Source organism: Schistocerca nitens, chromosome 6 (genome assembly GCF_023898315.1).
Source record: "Schistocerca nitens isolate TAMUIC-IGC-003100 chromosome 6, iqSchNite1.1, whole genome shotgun sequence".
In the NCBI taxonomy this organism is placed as follows: Eukaryota; Metazoa; Arthropoda; class Insecta; order Orthoptera; family Acrididae; genus Schistocerca; species Schistocerca nitens.
The window spans coordinates 619,734,630-619,760,265 of record NC_064619.1 but is presented as its reverse complement, the minus strand read 5'-3'; the positions used below and the strand labels follow the sequence as shown (position 1 = coordinate 619,760,265).

The 25,636-nt window shown below is 44.3% G+C and overlaps 1 protein-coding gene across 1 annotated transcript in view; it reads right to left on the bottom strand.

Annotated features, from left to right (window-relative positions):
* LOC126263527 (uncharacterized) overlaps positions 1–25,636 on the bottom strand; it is a 203,251-nt gene that overhangs the window by 55,391 nt on the left and 122,224 nt on the right. Inside the window, exon 2 of the mRNA XM_049960621.1 lies at positions 16,575–16,688. The gene's annotated coding sequence lies outside the window, so the exon portion shown is untranslated. The remainder of the gene's footprint in view (positions 1–16,574; positions 16,689–25,636) is intronic.

The following is a 25,636-nucleotide window of genomic DNA, read 5'->3' as shown; positions in this document are numbered from 1 at the left end:
GTAAGCTTAGGGACTGATGACCTTAGCAGTTAAGTCCCATAAGATTTCACACACACATTTGAACTTTTTTTTTTATTCATAACTTCTAGGTAGTAATATTTATTGACAGTGCGGCCATAAGGCAGGAACTCACGATGCACTGTAATATTGTAATCGAAGAAAATAGTGAGAAGAACATTCACATGTGATCGAACTTTTCGAATTTTTGGCGATTTTCGCTCTTCACAATGTCTATTAGAACGATTGGTCATTGGTTTCGACGTCATACCCGAATACCCGTGTTTCGTTACCTGATAGACCTTCTTTAGAAGTTCTGGGTCGTTGTCGAATTCATTCAGCAATTTCTGAGCCATGTCTACGTGACTTTTTTTTTGATCGAAATTCAACAATTTTGGAATAAACTTTGCAGCTACAAGTTTAAGCCCGAAAAAAAAATGGTTCAAATGGCTCTGAGCACTATGGGACTTAACTTCTAAGGTCATCAGTCCCCTAGAACTTAGAACTACTTAAACCTAACTAACCTAAGGACATCACACACATCCATGCCCAAGGCAGGATTCGAACCTGCGACCGTAGCGGCCGCGCGGTTCCAGACTGTAGCGCCTTTAACCGCTTGGCCACCACGGCCGGCAAGCCCGAAAATATCTGAAAAAAAATGCTCAGTATGAATCAAAGGATATGCCGACATCAACAACAACCTCTTTGATGGTGATGCGGCATTTTCCAGAACCACTTCCTTTACTTCTTTCACACTGTCCTCAGTAACACGTGCTAGGACGTCCAGGTAGCTCGTCGTCTTCAACGTTTTCTCAACCGTCTTTGAAAGGTCTACACCGCTCGTAAACTCTCGTCTTACTAATATCAGTCAACATTTCAGATGCGGTACTGCACTTCATTACATTTTTGAAGCAAAATTAAGTGAACATTCTTTGATCCATCTATTTTCAAAAGTAAAAATTCTCCAACCTCTCTAAAACACTTACATCTTGTTTGACTGTCAACAATAAACGAAATATTCAAAACAGCTGAAAGTCGAAACATGTGTACCAATAAGATAAAAAAAATTAGAAAATCGAATGTATAAAACCCGCGAAATTAAAAAATTCCCTTTACTTTCTGATCACACGTACGTCAACCGCCATAGGGCAAGAGCATGGCATCTCCCTACTTGCGATATTTTGCTGGTTGTTGTATTGAAGCTGACCCTATCGGCCAGCCCAGGCATGTGCTAACTAATGACATTTTCCGGTTGTTGTATTAAAGCTGACCCGATATTTATTTGTTGTATTAATTCTGATCCAATCAGCTAACGGTACTATGTTGTATGAAGACTGGCACCATTATCCGACACTGTTTGATTCCGTGCTATTGTTCTTAGAGGCTTCGATGAAGGCCTCGATGAACCCACGTGGGGGCTTTAGATTAAAAAAAAATGGTTCAAATGGCTCTGAGCACTATGGGACTTAAGTTCTGAGGTCATCAGTCCCCTAGAACTTAGAACTACTGAAACCTAACTAACCTAAGGACATCACACACATCCATGCGCGAGGCAGGATTAGAACCTGCGACCGTAGCGGTCGCGCGGTTCCACACTGTAGCGCCTAGAACCGGTCGGCCACTCCGGCCGGCGCGTAGGGGGGGGGGGGGGCTTTTAGACGACTGTAAATTACCACAGTCGGAGGTCATGTCAAGTTCTGTTCTTTGAACCACCAAGTTTCTAACCTGTGGCAGCACGTCCAATTGAGTCATCCGTATCCTTCTTGGAGTTGCAGGCTTCTCACAAGTTGCTTCACAGATTCAGTCGCATCAGGATACACAGGACGAATGAGCTCCACTTACTTCTATGGGGTTAGTCTGCGGTAACTAAAAGCTGTCCCCGACGTCTTCTTGTGTGTCTGCGAACGACATCACCACGTCCGCGGAGCACTTGTCACTACGAACATCACTTCAGCATGCACACATGCATACATTTTTGATTTCAGTTTCTCAGCAGGGAAAACTGTCGGAAGTAACTCGTAGCCAAGTCAAAATAGGAAAAAATCGCAACTGTTCCCTGCCATTAGAGTGAATGTCGCGATGATGTGATATGTCAGCCATCGATCGACCCATTTCTCGACCGCAAACGGTAAAAAAGCTGCAATGATTATGTCTCAATTTACGGAGACGCACCGGATTTTTCAAAACAGAGTTTTAGATATTAGCAGTATCACCTCTCTTAAGTAAAAGTAACAGCTGTACAATTGTAAGCTTTGTGGGAGATAGAGATAATGGTTTAAATTAATTGCGCAGTAAACTAATTTATATTCAAATATACACATCCGCATATGGGATCTATATATAGACCCACAGACCGAACCTGTGACGACGGCATTTCTTTGAAAACTAATCCGCAAAAGTACAATTTTAAAGCAAATTTTGAAATTTAGGAAGCAATTTGGGTTTATCATATGGTTCTTAAAACTTTGCTTTATTATGTATCACTCAACGCAATGATGATGTTAAAAAAATGAAAAAGAAATGTTATCTGGCTCTTCCGCTTTTAAATTTCTTTTTCTTTTTATGGCGACTAGTTTTAATTTTATAGTAGTCCGTAACTATAGATTATGCGGTCAAATGTCACAAAGTCTTGTTGCAGTAAGAGCGTTACTCTCTTTCACGTTGTCATTCGCTTCCAATGAAGGTGTAGCCACAACGGCAGTTCTGAGTATTGCACTACAACCGTTATAGTTTCGTAGTACGCATTTTTACAAATTTTTTGACTTGCTTGCACTTGATAGTAGCATTACTAGTACCACCAAAACAATATTTTTATGAGAATACGCTCGTTTGTTAATTTCACCTTTGAATTTCCCGCTAAAATTTCACAGCGGCCGCGTGACCTTGCAGTGATGTCACGAGTCAGCCAGCCATCTGTCAGACGCTCTGGATCTAAGGACATTAGGAAGTGTCCCGCGATATCTCGTTAACGAATAAAGTTATCTGAAAATGGTTTTCTCCAGTTTCAACAGCTCACGAAACCATGTCTGGCGATAAAAATAAAAAAATAAAAATAAAAAAAAGTTACGGCTATTTTCGGGGCGCCGAGCAATGAAATCTGCCCTATGTCAAAGTTGTTTACGCCAATGGATTACTTAATTTTCGGCCCTTATCGACGCTAGAGTGTTTCCCAGTTCTCTGCTCTGTTTACATACTTTCCTTACCGCGTCCCGGGCGCACGACGCGGCATTCAAACTCGCGGTGGGCAGTCGCTACAATGTTTTGTCTCATGACTTTTGTTACGCAACGGAATGTGAAGGCTATCTACGAAAAGACAAATTATGTAAAAAGAGGGTCTAGTCTTATGCACTGATTTTGTTCCTTTATGCACAGCGTCTTGAATTTCGTAGTGGTAGAACGGATTTTCAATCCTCCGGACAGCTGTCGACCAAATAGTAACATTTTTCCGTTCAACCATCTTGTAAGGTATAATGCAACTGCAGCAACTTTGTTTATGTGTAGCAGCCAGCAGTAACACAATCAGTTGTATGCTTTAGTTTTATGTAATTACAAAAGGTTTCGGTGACGCCGCCCACCATCTTCAAGCCCTTCTGCAACACAAGGTGATCAAGGTCTGAACAGGCAACGTCACGATCAACACATATACATAAAGAAGACTGTCCGTTTGTTTGTTTGCAATTCATACAAATCTACAGTTTTCCTCTGATCTTGATGAAATTATGCGTACATTACCTTTGAGACAAGAGGAAGATCACTGTATACATAAGATTTCGTCACTCGACTTGAAAAATATATGTAATATATAAATGGAATAAGTTGTTACCACAAATCTCTAAAATTTCTTGACCGATTTACTTCAGATTTCTACACGATCGCCTAATGAACATTTGGGCGGACATTGGTTATATATTTTTTTAATATACACAGCATATAATATGTATATAAAATGTATAAAGGAGAAACGTTGTTACCAAACATCTCTAAAACTACTTGACCGCCGGCCGGAGTGGCCGGGCGGTTCTAGGCGCTACAGTCTGGAACCGAGCGACCGCTACGGCCGCAGTTCGAATCCTGCCTCGGGCATGGATGTGTGTGATGTCCTTAGGTTAGTTAGGTTTAATTAGTTCTAAGTTCTAGGCGACTGATAACCTCAGAAGTTAAGTCGCATAGTGCTCAGAGCCATTTGAACCAACTACTTGACCGATTTACTTCAAAGTTCTTGGCCGATTTGCTTCAAATTTCTACATTCAAATGAAACAATGAAAGAAATTAATGAAAAATTAAATGTCTAATAAACGAAATAAATCGTGGTAAACCGACCGTAATTCCTATCGAGTGGTTAAATTACAGTGGCAATACCCGTGTTGGAGATAGTACCATCATGCGTCACTAGATCGCGGGCCGTTCAACAGATCGTACAGAACCCGAGATTTCCCAAACTGTGACATAAACTGATCGACACACTGGACTCGCATTCTGGAGGACGACGGTTCAATCCCGTCTCCAGCCATCCTGATTTAGGTTTTCCGTGATTTCCCTAAATCGTTTCGGGCAAATGCCGGGATGGTTCCTTTGAAAGGGCACGGCCGATTTCCTTCCCCATCCTTCTCTAACCCGAGCTTGCGCTCCGTTTCTAATGACCTCGTTGTCGACGAGACGTTAAAACAACACTAACCTAACCTAACTAAACTGATCGAACAGTTCCAGTCATGCTCAAACTCATTATGCATTACAGGCATATTACTTTAATTTGTAATTTAAAAAGATACCTAACCATTATCTATGACATAATTGTTATTACTAAACTTTTGGTATGAAACTGGTGTGCGAGGTGCAACAATAAAGTAATGAGACTGATTTTCTTTGCAAGATGTGGCAACCCTGCAGGCTTGCGTAGGCACAATATCTTTGGCCTTGGTCTATAAGCTGCTTCTAGTCCAAGTGCCACATCTATGCAACTGTTCAGTCGTGAGGTGTGATGTAATAAGTTAACACATGTTTGTGTCTCTCGTCACGGAAATGGAACCGCATCATATTGCGCAACGCTATGCCATTTCTTTTTGCGTTAAATTGGGCGCAAACGCGACGACAACTTACGGTAAGCTTCAGAAGGCTTTTGGAGAGGAGGTTATATCAAGAGCTCAAGTTTTTTGTTGGCGTAAAATGTTTAGTGAAGGCAGAACGAATCTTAAAGATGAAACCGCAGTGGACGACCATCAACCTCAAGGACGGATGTCAGCTTGGCCAGGGTGGATGAACTCGTACGATCTGATCGAAAATTATCCATGAAAATGATTGCAGAAGAACTGAACATCAATCAAGAAACGGTCCGTCTAATAATAACATAGCTGATAATTGGATTCTGCATCACGATAATGCGCCATCCCATACTGCTCTGTCAGTACAGCAATTTTTAACCTCAAAACAAATTTCAGTACTACCAGAGCCACCTTATTCTCTTGATATCGCTCCGTCCGACTCTTTTCTAATTCAAAGAGTCAAAAAAGCGGTCAAGGGACACCATTTTCAAACAACACAAGATGTCCAAAAAGCTGTGACGAGGGTCTTGGAGGATATTACAGAAGATCAGTTCCAGAAATGTTACCATCAATGACAGAAGCGCTGGAAAAAGTGTGTGCAATCAGAAGGGAACTACTCTGAAGGAGAGAACACTAAACTTGACTAAAACGGTAAGCAACATATTTTTTCACATCAGTATCATTACTTTATTGTCGCACCTCGTATGAATGCCGCAGGTGCATGCGTGTTCAATCGTCACTTTCTTCGATTTAAGGCAAGTGCAGTTTCCCATGCTGCTTGCATTCGCTATATCAACAAGGCACAGGGCCAATCACTTTGTGTGGCAAGAGGAACAGAAGCCACCGCCGTCCGCGGAACTTTTATCTAGTATGTGCTGTGTATCCAACTCTAACGTTCGTAGCCTCACGAGCCAAAGGCTTGGGCAAGCGGTGTACACGTAGCACGTTCAGGCACGCCGATGCATCTTCCCACTTTTCCGTGACGTAACGTACCGAAAACACAGCGGCCGTTGCGCAAGACTTCAAGTCCACGAGCCGGGAGAGTACTCTTCCCATTAGCGCGAGCACAGGCTGCGGCCTGTTAGTACACTACCTCGCGACTGCCTCCCGCACTCCGAAGATGTTGCTGGTTTCCTTCAAACGCCGCTAGGGATTAGGCCGACAAAATAGAAGCCAGCAACGCTGCGAACGTCACACATTGCCGCGTAATAGCGTTTATTCGATATGCAGTTCCAGAATGAGTCGCTAGTGTTGAATCGAAACCCCACTTTCGCTAGAAGTATTCACGTTCAATAAGGTCGCTGCAAACAGATTTACCATCAAGAATTACCGCACAAAGGTCCTTCAACACATTCTCTGTTCCGGCGCATTATAAAAACAATGGAAGAAAATTTGATTTGTTATGGTGTATTTTTAAGATTTGCCAATAAATTTGTCCTTCTTTCGTAATTTCACTCCGATGTATGTATATTCACACACACAAATAAATTTGCTACGACGTAGCAGATGAAATTCTGGCTTAAGATTCGTAGTGGTGGCATTGCGATTGTGCAACACGGCGTAGTTTTAGAATAATTTATTCTATGCGGTATAAATAAAGCGCCGACAGATGTGGACAAGCTACTACACCTAGGTGCAGTGTCGCAAAAAGCTGTCAGATTAATTAAAGATCCTTACATAAAAATATCCCTCCCTGCAAACGACAAACTTGCTTCAACAGGTCACTCCCGCCCCCTCCACCTCCCCCTACAGAACATAGACCAGTGTTACACTGCCGGCCCGGGTGACCGAGAGGTTCTAGGCGCTACAGTCTGGAACCGCGCGACCGCTACGGTCGCAAGTTCGAGTCCTGCCTCGGGCATGGATGTGTGTGATGTTCTTGGTTAGTTAGGTTTAAGTAGTTCTAAGTTCTAGGGGACTGATGACCTGATAAGTAAAGTCCCATAATGCTCAGAGCCATTTGAAACATTTGTTACAGTATATAAATTTAAATGCCGTTGTTGCCCTGCCTTCTACGCAAAATAAAGGATACACTGATGCCTTGATCTCAATTCCTTTGAGAGACATACAACAGCTAACTAGCTAGTCACACGCACTAGAAAAGATACACTGTAAATGTCATCCAGGACCGCCCCAATGTGCTTCACACAGGAACTGAAGGGACGAAAGACATGTCAGGGAAACTTGAAATACTTTCGCACAAATTAAAGTTCTCCGAAACTACTTCTCCCCAAACTTTAATTCCTTTTACGAATCTGCCCTAGGTTTATGTCTCTGTTTACACAATGTATACATTATAACACTGTTTAACTCCCTTTTCATGTCCACAAAGTGTTATAAAATGCAGTTTAGTCCCAATAAGTATAGATAACATTTCGGTTTCTGTATGTTATACGTGCTACCTTCACAAGAAGAGCTACAAGGCTAGCTGGAATCACAGCAAATTTCAGCTGGATAACGTCGAATGTACTAAACGTATACATTGTAGATACCCATCAACGTAGTGGCCTGTATATTAAAAAGTGTAGCTGCGTCCCGTCACTTACGAAATATGAGACGCGACTGCTACGGTAGCAGGTTCGAATCCTGCCTCGGGCATGGATGTTTGTGATGTCCTTAGGTTAGTTAGGTTCAAGTAGTTCTAAGTTCTAGGGGACTGATCACCTCAGATGTTGAGTCCCATAGTGCTCAGAGCCATTATACCATTTGAAATATGTGACTTAGTCATTAATTAACCTCCTACTGACTATTCAAAAACGAAAATGTAAGTAATTGTTTTTAGTGCGCAATCTGTACTTGCGAGGTGACCACACGTTTCCGCTGTTGTTGTTGTTGTGGTCTTCAGTCCTGAGACTGGTTTGATGCAGCTCTCCATGCTACTCTATCCTGTGCAAGCTTCTTCATCTCCCAGTACCTACTGCAACCTACATCCTTCTAAATCTGCTTAGTGTATTCATCTCTTGGTCTCCCCCTACGATTTTTACCCTCCACGATGCCCTCCAATACTAAATTGGTGATCCCTTGATGCCTCAAAACATGTCCTACCAACCGATCCCTTCTTCTGGTCAAGTTGTGCCACAAACTCCTCTTCTCCCCAATCCTATTCAGTACCTCCTCATTAGTTATGTGATCTACCCATCTAATCTTCAGCATTCTTCTGGAGCACCACATTTCTTCTTGTCCAAACTATTTACCGTCCATGTTTCACTTCCATACATGGCTACACTCCATACAAATACTTTCAGAAATGACTTCCTGACACTTAAATCTATACTCGATGTTAACAAATTTCTCTTCTTCAGAAACGCTTTCCTTGCCATTGCCAGTCTACATTTTATATCCTCTCTACTTCGACCATCATCGGTTATTTTGCTCCCCAAATAGCAAAACTCCTTTACTACTTTAAGTTTCTCATTTCCTAATCTAATACCCTAAACATCACCCGACTTAATTCGACTACATTCCATTATCCTCGTTTTGCTTTTGTTGATGTTCATCTTATATCCTCCCTTGAAGACACCATCCATTCCGTTCAACTACTCTTCCAAGTCCTTTGCTGTCTCTGACAGAATTACAATGTCATCGGCGAACCTCAAAGTTTTTATTTCTTCTCCATGGATTTTAATACCTACTCCGAATTTTTCTTTTGTTTCCTTTACTGCTTGCTCAATATACAGATTGAATAACATCGGGGAGAGGCTACAACCCTGTCTTACTCCCTTCCCAACCGCTGCTTCCCTTTCATGTCCCTCGACTCTTATAACTGCCATCCGCATAGTGTGCAATCCTAAAAACGACGCCCGATTTGTAGCGAAACAATTCATGCCTACTGCACCACGGTAATGCACATGCTCACACGGCCCCATGCGACTTCTTTCCTGTTGCCAAAGCTAAAGAAAACATTAAACGGTCGTCATTTTGCAAGCACAGATGAGATTAAAAAAACATCGCTGAGACAGCTAAAAGCTAAGTATTTCAAACATACAACTCCCCCCCCCCACCTCCCCGCAACCATTAAAGTCTCAAGTTTCAATTTTAGGAAAATTGTGATAAAATGTACAATGACAAATCACTTAAGAAGGCCAAGTCTTCCGGTCCAGATGCTATACCAGTCAGATTCCTTTCAGAATATGCAGACACAATAGCGCCTTTCTTAGCAATCATATACAACCATTTACTTGACGAAAGGTCTGTTCCTAAAGGCTGGAAAGTAGCACAGGTCACACCAATATCAAGAAAGGAAATAGGAGTAACCCACTGATTTACAGATCCATATAACTGACCTCAATTTGCAGTAGCATTTTGGAGCGTATACTGTACTCGAACATCATGAATCACCTTGAAGAAAATGACTTATTGATACATGACCAACACGCATTCAGAAAATATCGTTCTTGCGCAACACAGCTAGCTCTTTATTCTCATGAAGTAATGAGTGCTGTCGACAAGGGATCTCAGATCGATTCCACATTCCTAGATTTCCAAAAGGCTTTTGATACCGTTCCTCACAAGCAACTATTAATAAAATTGGGTGCATATGGAGTATCGTCCCAGTTGTGTGAATGGATTCGTGATTTCCTCTCAGACAGGTCACAGTTCGTAGTGATAGACGGTAAATCATCGAGTAGAACAGAAGTGATATCTGGCCTTCCGCAAGGTAGTGTCATAGGCCCTCTGCTGTTCCTGATTTACATAAATGATCTAGGTGATCATCTGAGCAGGCCCCTTAGATTGTTTGCAGATAACGCTGTAATTTACCGCCTAGTAAAATCATCAGACGATCAATTCCAATTACAAAATGATCTAGAGAGAATTTCTGTATGGTGCGAAAAGTGGCAATTGGCACTACACAAAGAAAAGTGCGAGGTCATCCACATGGGTACTAAAAGAAATCCGATAAATTTTGGGTATACGATAAATCGCACAAATCTAAGGACTGTCAATTCGACTAAATACCTAGGAATTACAATTACGAGCAACTTAAATTAGAAAGACCACATAGATAATACTGTGGGGAAGGCGAAACAAAGACTGTGCTTTGTTGGCAGAACACTTAGAAGATGCGACAAACCCACTAAAGAGACAGCCTGCATTAGACTTGTCTGTCCTCTGCTGGAATATTGCTGCGTGGTGTGGGATCCTTACCAGGTAGGATTGACGGAGGCCATCGAAGAAGTGCAAAGAAGGGCAGGTCGCTTCGTGTTATAGCGCAACAGGGATGAAAGTGTCATTGATATGATACGCGTGTTGGGGTGGCAGTTACTGACACATAGGCAGTTTTCTTTGCGGCGAGGTCTATTTATGAAATTTCAATAACCAACTTTCTCTTCCGAATGCGAAAATATTTTCTTGGCACTCACCTACGAAAGGAGAAATGATCATCATAATAAAATAAGAGAAATTAGAGCTCGAACAGAAAGATTTAGGTTTTCCTTTTTCCCATGCGCCATTCGAGAGTGGAATGGTAGAGAAGTAGTATGAAAATGGTTGATGAACCCTCTGCCAGTCAGTTAAGTGTGAATTGCAGAGTAAACACGTAGATGTAGATGTTTTCAACAGAGGATCATTCTGAAATTCGGACTTTTAAACAAACATAATTCTTGCTATCAGAGCAATAAACCAAAAAATTTAATGCAAACAACAGTTGCTGACCCGCACCAGTGTCACTTTGCTCCTTAGTATTGCTCGATATACAGGGTGAGTCACTAACTATTGCCACCAAGAATAGCTACGGAAGTATGATAGGAGCTGAAAAGTTTGTGGGACAAATGTTGCATGTGACAATGGGGGCCATTATATGATGCTGTTTTTTTTTTTTTGTTTTTTTGCTAGGTGGGGTCGCTTCAGAGATATGAAGGTCACCTTTGTTTTTTTAAATGGGATGCTATAGTTTGGTACTTATTTTCTGATAGCGGCTGTCGAAACGAATCCAATGATGTGTAAGAGTAAGGTCTTTGAAGTTCAACGAAGGTCAAAAAGGTGGCATGAACGTCCATTTACAGAAGATGTTCGAAGTGATGACCATTGGTATCATTGCAGTGCTGCAATCTTCTTATCATGGATTGAGTGGTGTTCCTTATCACCTCGGTATTTATCGAAGCACATCCTCTGATAATTCTCTCTTGTATATCGTGCAAATAGTAAATATTCGCCGAATACGGCGAATCCATCTAACGTACCATTGACATGTAAACACTATTCGATGGTTTCGCAGTACAACACTAACAGGAACAGTAAGACTAGTACTGTCGAATCAAGCGAATGTGAATGATGTATTCCTTCGAAGAACAATTCGATATGCTTCTCATTTACGGAGAATGCCAACGAAATTCAGTGAGAGCTAGAGACTTATACGCTGAAAGATATCCTCAGCTTATCCACCCTACACGTTGTACATTTAAATATGTGTATGATAAATTGAGAACAACTGGATGTTTAACGCATCGGGAACATATCCGGCAAAGGAAAGTTATTAACGAGAAAACGGAAATTGGTGCTCTTGCCACTGTGGTTCGAGATCCTAGTGTTATCTAGCTTCAAATCGTAAGGGAATCTGGCTTGAGCCAGAGTAGTGTTGATCATGTTCTGCATCGTCATAAATAACATCCTTACCATATCAGTCTCCACCAAGAATTAAGTGGTATGGATTGTATGCGTCGCATTGAATTCTGCCGATGGGCTCAACCTCAGATTCAGAGGGATGACACATTTATTAATTTGGTTTTATTTACTGGCGAGGCTACATGCATTATTGGGCAACTGGAAATCCATATTGGCTACGGCAAGTTGCACACCATAAACCGTGGTGGGATTCTGGAGGACAGAATTATAGGCCCCTATTTCATCGAAGGAAATCTTAATAGTGGGAAGTCCGCCACATTCCTGCAAGAAACATTAGGTCTGTTATTGTAAAAAATATCTTTAGAAATAAGGGCAGAATGTGGTATCAACACGACGGGTTCAAAATGGTTCAAATGGCTCTGAGCACTATGGGACTCAACTGCTGTGGTCATCAGTCCCCTAGAACTTAGAACTACTTAAACCTAATTAACCTAAGGACATCACACACACTCATGCCCGAGGCAGGATTCGAACCTGCGACCGTAGCAGCAGCGCGGCTCCGGACTGGAGCGCCTAGAACCGCATGGCCACCGCGGCCGGCTAACACGATGGGTGACCGGCACATTTTTCACCGATGACTAGAAATGTGTTGCACAGACAATTCCCAAATCGTTGGATTGGACGCGGAGGAGATGTGTTGTGGCCGGCTCGTTCGTCACACTTGACGCCTCTGGATATTTTCTTGTGCGTATTCGTAAAAGACATTGTTGATAACGACGTTCCAACTACACGTGAAGATATGCGAGAGAGAATTGTCAGAGCATGTGCTTCGGTAAGTGCTGATATGTAAAAATATCGAGTATCCGATATATCGATAGTTAAATATATTATATCGTCGACGCCTGAAATATCTAAATAGTATCGACATATCGACGAAAGAGATCGATGTACCGAACTATATAAATAGCAGTTGCACATTGTAAATATACTGACCGTTTTAGAGCAGTATGTAATTGAAGAAGTATCATGATGGTCTCTCCTTTAGCAAAAGATTCCGCAATAGTCCCCCATTCGCATCTCCATGAGGGGACTACCAAGGAGGAGGTTACCATGAGAAAAAGATTGGATAATCAACGAAATAATAAAATTGTAAGATTTGGGGCGTGGAATGTCAGAAACTTGAAGGTGGTAGGGAAACTAGAAAATCTGAAAAGGGAAATGCAAAGGCTCAATCTAGATATAGTAGGGGCCAGTGAAGTGAAGTGGAAGAAAACAAGGATTGTTAGCCAGGTGAGTATAGAGTAATATCAACAGCAGCAGAAAATGGTATAACGGGAGTAGGATTCGTTATGAATAGGAAAGTAGGGCAGAGAGTGTGTTACTGTGAACAGTTCAGTGACTGGGTTGTTCTTATCAGAATCGACAGCAGACCAACACGTACAACGATAGTTCAGGTATACATGCCAACGTCGCAATCTGAAGAAAGAAATGTAAATGTCGAGTGACTAGGGCCTCCCGTCGGATAACGGTTCGCCGGGTGCAAGTCTTTCGAATTGACGCCACTTCGGCGACTTACGCGGTGACGGGGATGAAATGATGATGAGTAGGATAACACAACACCCAGATCCTGAGAGGAGAAAATCGCCTACGCAGCCGGGAATCGAATCCAGGCCCTTAGGACTGACTCTCGCGCTGATCGCTCAGCTACCGGGGGCGGCCAAGATGATGATGAAGAGAGAGAGAAAGTGTATGAGGGCTATTGAAAGGTTAATACAGTACGTACATGGAGATGAAAATCTAATGGTCATGGGAGACTGGAATGGAGTTGCAGGGAAGGAGCAGAAGAAAACGTTACAGGAGAATATGGGCTTGGGACAAAGAATGAGAGCGGAGAAATATTAATTGAGTTCTGTAATAAACTTCAGCTAGTAATAGCGAATACTCTGTTCAGAAATCACAAGAGGAGGAGGTGTGCTTGGAAAAGGCCGGGTGATACGGGAAGATTTAATGGTCAGACAGAGATTCCGAAATCAGATACTGGATTGTAAGGCGTACCCAGGAGCAGATATAGACTCAGATCACAATATAGTAGTATGAAGAGTAGGCTGAAGTTTAAGTCATTAGTCACGAAAAATCAATACGCAAAGAAGTGGGATACGGAAGTATTAAGGAATGACGAGATACGCTTAAAGTTCTCTAAGGCTATAGATATAGCAATAAGGAATAGCTCAGCAGGCAGTACAGTTGAAGGGCAATGGACATCCCTAAAAAGGGCGATAACAGAAGTTGGGAAGGAAAACATGGACACAATGAAGCTAACTGCGAAGAAACCATGAGTGACAGAAGAAATACTTCAATTGATCGATGAAAGGAGGAAGTACAAAAACGTTCCGGGAGACTCAGGAATACAGAAATACAAGCCGCTGAGAAACGAAATAAATAGGAAGTGCAGGGAAGCTAAGACGAAATGGCTGCATGAAAAATATGAAGAAATGGAACAAGAAATGTTTGTCAGTAGGACTGACTCGGCATACAGGAAAGCCAAAACAACATTCGGTGACATTAAATGCAAAGTTGATAACATTAAGAGTGCCACGGGAATTCCACTGTTTCATGTAGAGGTGGAAAGAATACATTGAAAGCCTCTATGAGGGGTAATATTTGTCTGATGTTTTAGAAGACGAAACAGGAGTCGATTTAAAAGAGATAGGAGACCGGGCATTAGAATCAGAGGACTTGGAGGACTTAAGATCAAATAAGACAAAGGGGATAGATAACATTCCATCGGAATTTCTAAAATGGTTGGGGGAAGTGGAAACATAACGGCTTTTCACACTGGTGTGTAGAATGAATGAGTCTGGTGAAATACCGTCTTACTTTCGGAAAAACATCATCAACACAGTTCCCAAGACGGAAAGAGCTGATAAGTGCGAGAATTACCGCGCAATCAGCTTAACAGCTCATGCATCCAAGTTGCTGACAAAAACAATATACAGAAGAATGGAAAAGAAAATTGAGGATGCGCTAGATGACGATCACTTTGGCTTTAGGAAAGATTAGGGCACGAACGAGGGAATTCTGACGTTGCGGTTAATAATGGAAGGAATACTAAAGAAAAATCAAGACACCTACGTAGGATTTGTCGACCTGGAAAAAGCGTTCGACAATGAAAAATGGTGCACAATGTTCGAAATTCTGAGAAAGGTAGGGTTAAGCTATAGGGAGAGACGGGTCATATACAAACTGTAAAAGATCCAAGAGGGAATAATAAGAGTGAACGACCAAGAACGAAGTGCTCGTATCAAAAATGGTGTAAGACAAGGATGTAGTCTTTCGCCCATACTGTTCAATCTGTACATCGAGGAGGCAATGGTGGAAATAAAAGAAAGGTTCAGGAGTGGAATTAAAATTCAAGGTAAAGGATGTCAATGATACGATTGGCTGATGACATTGCTATCCTGAGTGAAAGCGAAGAAGAATTACATTATCTTCTGAATGGAATGAACACTCTAATGAGTACAGAGTACGGACTGAGAGTAAATCGAAGAAAGACGAAGGTATTGAGAAGTAATAGAAATGAGAACAGCGAGAACCTTAACATCATAACTGATGGTTACGAAGTAGATGAAATTAAGGAATTCTGCTACCTAGGCAGTAAAATAACCAATGACGGACGGAGCAAGGAGGACATCAAAAGCAGGCTAGCAATGGCAAAAAGGGCATTCCTGACCAAGAGAAGTCTACTAATATCAAATGTCGGTCTTAAATTGAGGAAGAAATGTCTGAGAATGTACGTCTGGAGTGCAACATCGTATGGTAGCGAAATATGGACTGTGGGAAAACCGGAACAGAAGAGAATTGAAGCATTTGAGATGTGGTGCTACAGACGAATGTTGAAAATCAGGTGGACTTATATGGTAAGGAATGAGGAGGTTCTACACAGAATCGGAGAGGAAAGGGATATGTGGAAAACACTGATTAGGAGAAGGAACAGGATGATAGGACATCTGTTAAGACATGAGGGAATGACTTCCATGGTAGTAGAGGGAGCTGTAGAGGGCAAAAACGGTAGAGGAAGACAGAGATTGGAATACATCCAGCAAATAATTGAGAACGAAGGTTGCAAGCGCTACGCTGAAATGAAGAGGTTAGCACGGAAGAGGAATTTGTGTCGGACCGCATCAAAGCAGTCAGAAGACTGATGACAAAAAAAGAATATATATATATATTATTAGATATTCACAGTGCCATCCTCGAGTGCAGTCGTACTTCTTTTGTGCTTCACACTGCCGAAGAGAAAGACTGGACGTGACGAGAGCTCAAAAAGTAGTAAGACTCCTTCAAACAGTGTAAGGAAAATTATGTTCTACTAAAGTTTGAAAAGAACGACTTCAAATATTTACAAACAATCCTGTCGGAGGAACATTCACAGCTGACTATTATACCAGTGGTTGAAAATCCCGCTATAGTTTTAAGTTCCTCTTATTTAGAACACGATCGGTTTCGGTCTCCTATACGCCCATCATCAGGTGTTATAAGTTGACGGCGGTGGACGAGCACAGGACGCGGTGTAATACGAGCGAGCGCAGAGTACGGAGCTCGGGGTCACAGCACAAAGTTATAACATCTGACGATGGGCGTGTGAGAGCCCGAAACAGGTCATGTTCTGAATGAAAGAAAGAACCTTACAGCTGTAGCAGGATCTTCAACCTGTTTTTCAAATATTTACGGAAAATTGTGAAAGAAAATAATAAAATATAAATATCGGCACTAGATATTGTCATTTCGATATCGATATGTCGGGGGCACACCATCATCGGCATACAACGATATTTCTTGAAAAATATCGATATATCGATAACACGTCACAGGGCGAGCACGTGATCTAGGAGAGACGCTCCTCGCCCTTATCGGTGACAGCAGGTGGTCAGTGACGTCGGCGTGAAACAGAAGGGCACACACAGTCTGGGCACTCACCTGGTGGCGACGATCTGGAGGCGGCTGCTGGCGGCGTCGACGTCCGCGTCTGCTGCGCCCGCGTCTGCGTGTATGGTGGGCGCGCGACCGCCGGCTGCGGTGTCCTCTTCGCACCTGCAACGAGTCGGCGAGGCGTGAGGAGACGAGGCCTGCACGGCGGCGCTCGCTTATCTGGCTGGCGGCGCTTATCTGGCCGCGCGGGGCCCGCGCTGGCTGTGCTGTACTGTGCAGTGCTTGCCGCCACCTCTCTATCTGCTCGCCAAAGTGTCGCCTCACCTCACCTCACCCCGAGAAGACACCGTGGCGGGCAATATTTACGGACGAAAGTAACTTTAACAGCGTGTGCCACTGCCAAGTAAAGTACCCCCATGAAACTTGATGCATACAGACAGGGTGACTTTCTCCACAATGTACAACCTCTAGGGAACAAAAAGGTCTAATGAACTTTCCATGCTAGAGACCATTTATTCAGTCATACGGTGTTATAGAGACTGCGGTCTAATTCGCGCTGTACCATGCAGCCACAGTTACAGTATGGGTTCAAAATGGTTTCCATGTGCGTCAACGCATGCGTGTACGCGCCGTAGCATGTTCTGTCTCAGACGTTCACATCGGGCGGCCTGCATCGGAACAGTGTCAAAGGCAGCATGAATACGCTGCTCCAGTGTCTCCACATCTGGGATGGGCTCTGCGTACACGATAATTTGAGATAGTCTCATAACCAGAAATCGCACGGGTTGAGATCTGGTGAACGAGCAGGCCATGCAACTGGACCCCCTTGTCCGATGCATCGACCACGGAAGACGACATTCAGATGCGTCGCGACGTAAACGGCGAAGTGGAGTGGAGCACCATCATGTAGCAGACACGTAACCCTTCGAATCATCAAGGGAACTTCTTCCAACATGGGAGGCAAAAGCATCTACAAGAAACGCCGATAGTTCCGGCCTATTAGGCGATGTGGAAGGAAACTGGCCCCAAAATACGGTCGCCAATTTTCCCAGTCGACACGAAAAAATGGTTGAAATGGCTCTGAGCACTATGGGACTCAACATCAGTCCCCTAGAACTTAGAACTACGTAAACCTAACGAACCTAAGGCCATCACACACATCCATGCCCAAAGCAGGATTCGAACCTGCGACCGTAATGGTCACCCGATTCCAGACTGAAGCGCCTAGAACCGCTCGGCCACACGATCCGGCAGCACCGACGCTGATAATTACCTGTCACCATAGCATGGCGGTTCTGCATACTATTCCACACATGACTGTTATGAAAGTTGAAGAAAGGTCTCGCCGTAAAGGTGGCCTCATCTGTTAATAGGATGGATGACACAAATCCCGGAATCGTGGTTGCCTGGTGAAGAAACCAGTGACAAAACTGCTCGGGATGTGGAAAGTCTGCCGCTAGTATGCCGTGCAGACGCTGTAAGTGATAAGGGTAGCAGCGATTGTCATGAAGAATGCTCCACACGGTCGTCTGGCTTACCCTGTACTGGCGGGCCAACTGCCTGGCACTGACTCGGCTGTAAATCACATTTCTCTCCAAGGCTGGTGTCAGAACATTTCGGGCAAATCTTCATGATTTCCTGCTTCCTGAAACGACCGTCTCAGTCAAACGGCGAAATACTACTGCGAACAATGAATGCTGTGCTTCTTCTCGAAGGGGATAAGCCTCCTGATACAACCTCGCTGCCCGCCGCCCGTTACCATTTGCGTTTCCGTAAGTAAACACCATGACGGCAAGCTCCCCATTCGAATACGGAAATACTGTGAACAACTCTATATCACATCCACTATAAGGTGAGTCAGCAAGAGAAGTAAAACAGACACAACATTACCAATGACTATGCCAGGAAAGGGCTCTAGGGCATGAAGTTTGAGGAACAGTACGATCCTCTAGGAGGAAACCGTGCATACTTTAACTGTGGCTGCACGGTACAACGCGTATTAGACTGCAATCTCAAATGGTTCAAATGGCTCTGAGCACTATGGGACTTAACATCTGAGGTCATCAGTCCCCTAGAACTACTTAAACCTAACTAACCTAAGGACATCACACACATCCATGCCCGAGGAAGGATTCGAAACTGCGCCGTAGCGGTCGCGCGTTTCCAGACTGAAGCGCCTAGAACCGCTCGGCCACAGCGGCCAGCACTGCAATCTCTGTAACAATGTATGATTGAATAAATGGTATCTAGCATGGAAGCCATGCAATTCCGGACATCAGTTCATTAGATCTTTTTTATTACGTATCCTCTCATCGATCAGCCCCTAGAGTTTGTACACGGTGGAAAAAAACACCCTTTATAATGAACTGCTCCAATATACAGCGTGTTCGAAAATTCCCGTTACAAACTTGTAGGACTTGTAGAGGGGAAAGAGTAGATAATATTCTGAACAGGAACCGAAGTCCAAAAACGTACCATTTTCGTGCTCCAGCATATTGAAAACATTTTTGCTATGTATCCGGCAGACTAGCCATGGTGGAGACTGCTTACGTCGGACCAGCTCATGTCGTTTGACGTATATCCTACCTCTCTGATCTGCATCGAGCCTCATTCACGTGTCTGCGGGTGTTAGAGCAACATGACTGAGTACACGTTTGCAGAATAAAGCGACATGATCCTTGTGATAGCAGAAGCTCACGGAAATGGAAGAGCTGATTGTCGCCTTTGTCAACATCGTTCTCCGCAACGTCCGACGCCATCTCGTACCCTTTTGGCCACGATTACGGAACGGCCTCGAGAAAGAGTACCCACACCGTCGACAGGCGTGACTGTGGTGCTCCAAGGAGACAACGCATTCCCTAACTGGATAATGGAATGTATTCGAACTAAGTCGGGTGATGCTGAGGGAATTAGATTAGGAGGAGGAGGAGGAGGAGGAGATTAGTGTTTAACGTCCCGTCGACAACGAGGTCATTAGAGACGGAGCGCAAGCTCGGGTGAGGGAAGGATGGGGAAGGAAATCGGCCGTGCCCTTTCAAAGGAACCATCCCGGCATTTGCCTGAAGCGATTTAGGGAAATCACGGAAAACCTAAATCGGGATGGCCGGAGACGGGATTGAACCGTCGTCCTCCCGAATGCGAGTCCAGTGTGCTAACCACTGCGCCACCTCGCTCGGTTTAGATTAGGAAATGAGACACTTAAAGTAGTAAAGGAGTTTTGCTATTTGGGGAGCAAAATAACTGATGATGGTCGAAGTAGAGAGGATATCAAATGTAGAGTGGCAATGGCAAGGAAAGTGTTTCTGAAGAAGAGAAATTTGTTAACATCGAGTATAGATTTAAGTGTCAGGGAGTCGTTTCTGAAAGTATTTGTATGGAGTGTAGCCATGTATGGAAGTGAAACATGGACAATAAATAGTTTGGACAAGAAGAGAATAGAAGCTTTCGAAATGTGGTGCTACAGAAGAATGTTGAAGATTAGGTGGGTAGATCACGTAACTAATGAGGAGGTATTGAATAGGATTGGGGAGAAGAGAAGTTTGTGGCACAACTTGACTAGAAGAAGGGATCGGTTGGTAGGACATGTCCTGAGGCATCAAGGGATCACCAATTTAGTATTGGAGGGCAGCGTGGAGGGTAAAAATCATAGAGGGAGACCAAGAGATGAATACACTAAGCAGATTCAGAAGGATGTAGGTTGCATTTTGTGGTGTGGTGGTGGTTAGTGTTTAACGTCCCGTCGACAACGAGGTCATTAGAGACGGAGCGCAAGCTCGGGTTAGGGAAGGATTGGGAAGGAAATCGGCCGCGCCCTTTCAAAGGAACCATCCCGGTATTTGCCTGAAACGATTTAGGGAAATCACGGAAAACCTAAATCAGGATGGCCGGAGACGGGACTGAACCGTCGTCCTCCCGAATGCGAGTCCAGTGTGCTAACCACTGCGCCACCTCGCTCGGTATGTAGGTTGCAGTAGGTACTGGGAGATGAAGAAGCCTGCACAGGATAGATTAGCATGGAGAGCTGCATCAAACCAGTCTCAGGACTGAAGACCACAACAACAACAACAACAACAACAACAACTGGAAGAGGCCGTACTCCATCGTGTTGAAGAGAACCTGTTAGTGTACGATGTTCAAAGCTTTGGAGGTTCTTTACCCGCATGCAAAATTATGTCTTCGCACAACACAATCCACGGGCCACCACGACTATGTTCAACAGTGCTGGGCGTACCCTCATAAGCCGATGGAACACGTAATGCAGCCAGGAACGCAGTCGAACATGATCAGTTTTGGTGGGCCAGATGTTATGGTGGGGAGACATGCAGTTACATTGGGCGTACTGACCTCCAAATCTTTGAACACGGTACAGTCACCGATCAACGTCATTGTGACACAGTATCCCTTCGCCACTTGCGTCTTTGTGGAGGCGCATTCGGGCCTGACTTCATTTTTGTGGATGACAGAATGCGCCACCGCATCAAACTGCATCGGTGGAGGAGCTTTTGGAACGAGAAGATATTCGGCGACTGGACTTGACTACACGTTTCCCCGACTTATATCCAATGCGTTAGGGGGCATGCGTGTGGCATGCGTTAGGGGGACGCATTTCAGAACGCCCACAGCAGCAGACGCCCGCAGCAGAATGTTCCCCTGAACATACTGTCTTCTTCTGCGGACAACGCACGAACATAAGACACACAGTACACATAAATCGCCTGAACACACAGAACGAACTACATGCCATAATACGCGACCCGGAAAGGTGGACTGAACTCAACAAACTAACGGACGAAATCTCGAAGATCCAACAAATAGAATACTTGCGCAACAGACCCTACCGTAGGCAAGTCGGTCCAAACAGACGTCAAGATGCCCAGGGGGACACAGATATGATTAGCACCACGAGTGATGAAGAAGAAACAGATACAGACCAGGGCACCAACACAGATATTGAAGCGTCCAGCGCGGATGATCCATAGTGTCAACCAAGTCAACTTCAAAGAACAGAGTGGAACAACCGACAAGAGGTGCACAAGTCACACACAATCCTAAAAACAGATTGCACCTTATATATAAATAGTTAACAGCATCTCCATGTCCAATAAGAGCTTAAAGCTAGGTACCTCTTCAACGGACCTACGCCTTCCGTTAAGAGGCAGTGCACAGTCTGTATGGAAGGATCTTAATTGTGGTCCCTCTCTTTCGAGTCCAACCCGACGGATACCTATGGTAGATCAGGGAAAACCACCGCTCAGGCTGTGTTGCTGGCGGGGCCGGAAGGTGCTAACTGCCACACCACGTATCATTGAAAGCCTCATTGGCTCAGTGTGAACTGTTTGTACAACCAACCTACACAGCCTATACCTCAACCTCCACTATACTAAGAACTTCTCATCTGAAGCTTAAAGTTGGGCACCTCTTCAAGGGACCTACGCCCCCCTGGTAAGAGGCGGCGCACGTCCTGGATGGAAGGATCTTAATTGTGGTTCCTCTCTTTTGAGCCCAACCCGACGGATACCTATGGTAGATCGGGGAAAACCACCGTTCAGGCCGTGTTGTCGGCGGGGCCGGGAGGTACTTGGACCTGATGTACTCTACTAGGAGCCCTGTAGGCTCAACACAAACCGTTAGCGTCATTACCTTATTACTTTTACCACGAGTACCCTTTCATTAGCAACTTTGAGCCAAGCACAAAATCAGTTACCTCTCTATTGTACATCGTAAATAGTTTAGCCGGCTGGACATGGAGGTCTTAGTCTTAGTTTCTAGCTTTAACGTACCCTAATCTCTTCCAGTTAAGGTAGTTTTTAGGATGGTAGATGTTAAAGGCATGGTGAGCAACGGCCAGCGTCTTGAGGGTCATTCCAAGACCCGGGCCGCCGCCCACAACCAGGTGACGGGCAATATTATACCTATAACTTCTCTATTCAGTTCTCTTCCTTCCTGCTTTCTAAATATTTAATTTCGTTTTGTTTATTACTATCTTACTTGATTTTGTATTAGTTATAAGTTTTTCTAATGCTGCACAAAAAAAAAAAGATATCAAATGAAGCAGAGCCCGCCTCTACGTGGCGGGACACGGGCAACGGTGTGAGTGGGGACGGGAGCCGGGGTGGTGTTACTTTCAGTCACTGCGGACCCCGGACCCAGTCACAGCGGCTAAGTGGCAATATACGACCCACCATAAGAAATTAGACGGTGGGTCATAAAATATAAGCAGCTAGTGAAAAAAAAAAAGTACGCCCACATACGCCAACGACCGTCAACAAACGTGCTGGTGATGGAATGGGACGCCCTAGCACAATAACTCTTCACCAACCAATTTGTCAGCATGGAAGCACGTTGCAGGGCACGCATTGCCGTCCATAGTGGCCACACGCCCTATTAAGAACCACGCCCCGCCTTCTGTAATGTCCAGGGGACCATCATCATGAATCGCGGTGACTTCAGTGTAATTACTGTCTTTGAATACGGGCCGCGGTTCGATTTCCGGGCTGGGTCGGGGATTTTCTCCGCTCAGGGACTGGGTGTTGTGTTGTCTTCATCATCATTTCATCCCCATCCGGCGCACAGGTCGCCCAGCGTGGCGTCCAATGTAGTAAGACCTGCACCAAAGGCGGCCGGACCTGCCCCGTAAGGGGCCTCCCGGCCAATGACGCCAAACGCTCATTTCCATTTCTATTTGCATTGTCTTTGAATAAGAGTGTCATTTATGTTCATCTCACAGTGTATTTATTTGACTTACTTTCTATACTATAGCAGTTCTTTATGTGTATGGTTCAGGTTTCCTCGAGCTATGTACTCGACAGTGGAACATCATGCGAAAGTTACTTTCATCCTTAGGTTTTGCACACCAGCTGTCTATAGCAGACTTTACAATTCACATTTTCATTTCATTCATCATATTTCATTAACATTATCTTGAGTGTACGTACTCTAATAAGATCAATGAAGCACTGCGTATGTCATTACACATAGAGCAGTTATTCAAATGCGAAACATCACCAGCGTAAACGTCTCGAGTTGCTAATAACTACAATGCAAATGCTAGCTTTTTTAAGTTTATATTAGTTTCTATTTGGTGTCGGTAACTAGTGCTCTGCTGTTAAAATTTCCCGTCAACAGTAATGAGAAGCCAGCGAAAACCGTCAATCGACATATCGTCAGAGTTTTGAAATACTGGTAAGGAAAGCTGGTGCTGCAATTCAGTGTTCAGTGCATACCTCCATGTATTTCGCGTCCTACGTCATTTTGCTTACTGCCTACCTCGTCAAAAACGGAGCGCTCGTAACGAAAAACAATTCTGAATATGATTGTTTTGGATCGTGATTGTATATTGTGTCCTGCGCCAAAACATAGAAAATGTAGCTTTCATAGCCTATGCTCATTATTCCATCTCTTCTGTTCCCACTAAGTGTACATGCTTGTTCACACTACACAAGCGAATGGCAGTGAACAATGGCAAATTGTATGTGAATGGTCGTCGCTTGCGTTTGGTTCCATTAGCTCGGATGTAAACCGAGTTCAAATGTAACGACTAAATTTTGTACCGAATGAACTTGGTGCGGTCGAGACACATGCCCTTTACATAGTCGTTACTATCGTTACTGAACGTATTCTAGCCATCACAGATAGATACTTCCCCCTCGCTAATCACCTTGTGGCTGTAACTGTTCTCGTGTATATGAGAAGGTTCTCTTTCGTGAACAGATTTTTCATTTTCAATACTGGTGAATAATCAAGATGCCTGTACTCGTTTTAAAGGTAACTGCTGAAATTGCAAGAACTGAACTCGGTGTCGTAACAAAGTACACTCCTGGCCATTAAAATTGCTACACCAAGAAGAAATGCAGATGATAAACGGGTACTCATTGGACAAATATATCATACTAGAACTGACTTGTGATTACATTTTCACGCAATTTGGGTCCATAGGTCCTGAGAAATCAGTACCCAGAACAACCACCTCTGGCCGTAATAACGGCCTTCATACGCCTGGGCATTGACTCAGAGCTTGGATGGCGTGTACAGGTACAGCTGCCCATGCAGCTTCAACACGATACCACAGTTCATTAAGAGTAGTGACTGGCGTATTGTGACGAGCCAGTTGCTCGGCCACCATTGACCAGACTTTTTCAATTGGTGAGAGATCTGGAGAATGTGCTGGCCAGGGCAGCAGTCGAACATTTTCTGTATCCAGAAAGGCCCGTACAGGACCTGCAACATGTGGCCGTGCATTATCCTGCTGAAATGTAGGGTTTCGGAGGGATCGAATGAAGGGTAGAGCCACGGATCGTAGCACATCTGGAATGTAACGACCACTGTTCAAAGTGCCGTCAATGCGAACAAGGGGTGACCGAGACGCCAGTATGGCGATGACGAATACACGCTTCCAATGTGCATTCACCGCGATGTCGCCAAACACGGATGCGACCATCATGTCGCCGCCGTAATCAGAACCTGGATTCCTCCGAAAAAATGACGTTTTGCCATTCGTGCACCCAGGTTCGTCGTTGAGTACACCATCGCAGGCGCTCCTGTCTGTGATGCAGCCATGGTCTCCGAGCTGATAGTCCATGTTGCTGCAAACGTCGTGGAACTGTTCGTGCAGATGGTTGTTGTCCTGAAAACGTCCCCATCTGTTGACTCAGGGATCGAGACGTGGCTGCACGATCCGTTACAGCCATGCGGATAAGATGCCTGTCATCTCGACTGCTAGTGATACGAGGCCGTTGGGATCCAGCACGGCATTCCCTATTACCCTCCTGAACCCACCGATTCCATGTTCTGCTAACAGTCATTGGATCTCGACCAACGCGAGCAGCAATGTCGCGATACGATAAACCGCAATCGCGATAGGCTGCAATCAGACCTTATCAAAGTCGGAAACGTGATGGTACGCATTTCTCCTCCTTACACGAGACATCACAACAACGTTTCACCAGGCAACGCCGGTCAACTGCTGTTTGTGTATGAGAAATCAGTTGGAAACTTTCTTCATGTCAGCACGTTGTAGGTGTCGCCACCGGCGCCAACCTTGTGTTAATGCTCTGAAATGCTAATCATTTGCATATCACAGCATCTTCTTCCGGTCCGTTAAATTTCGCTTC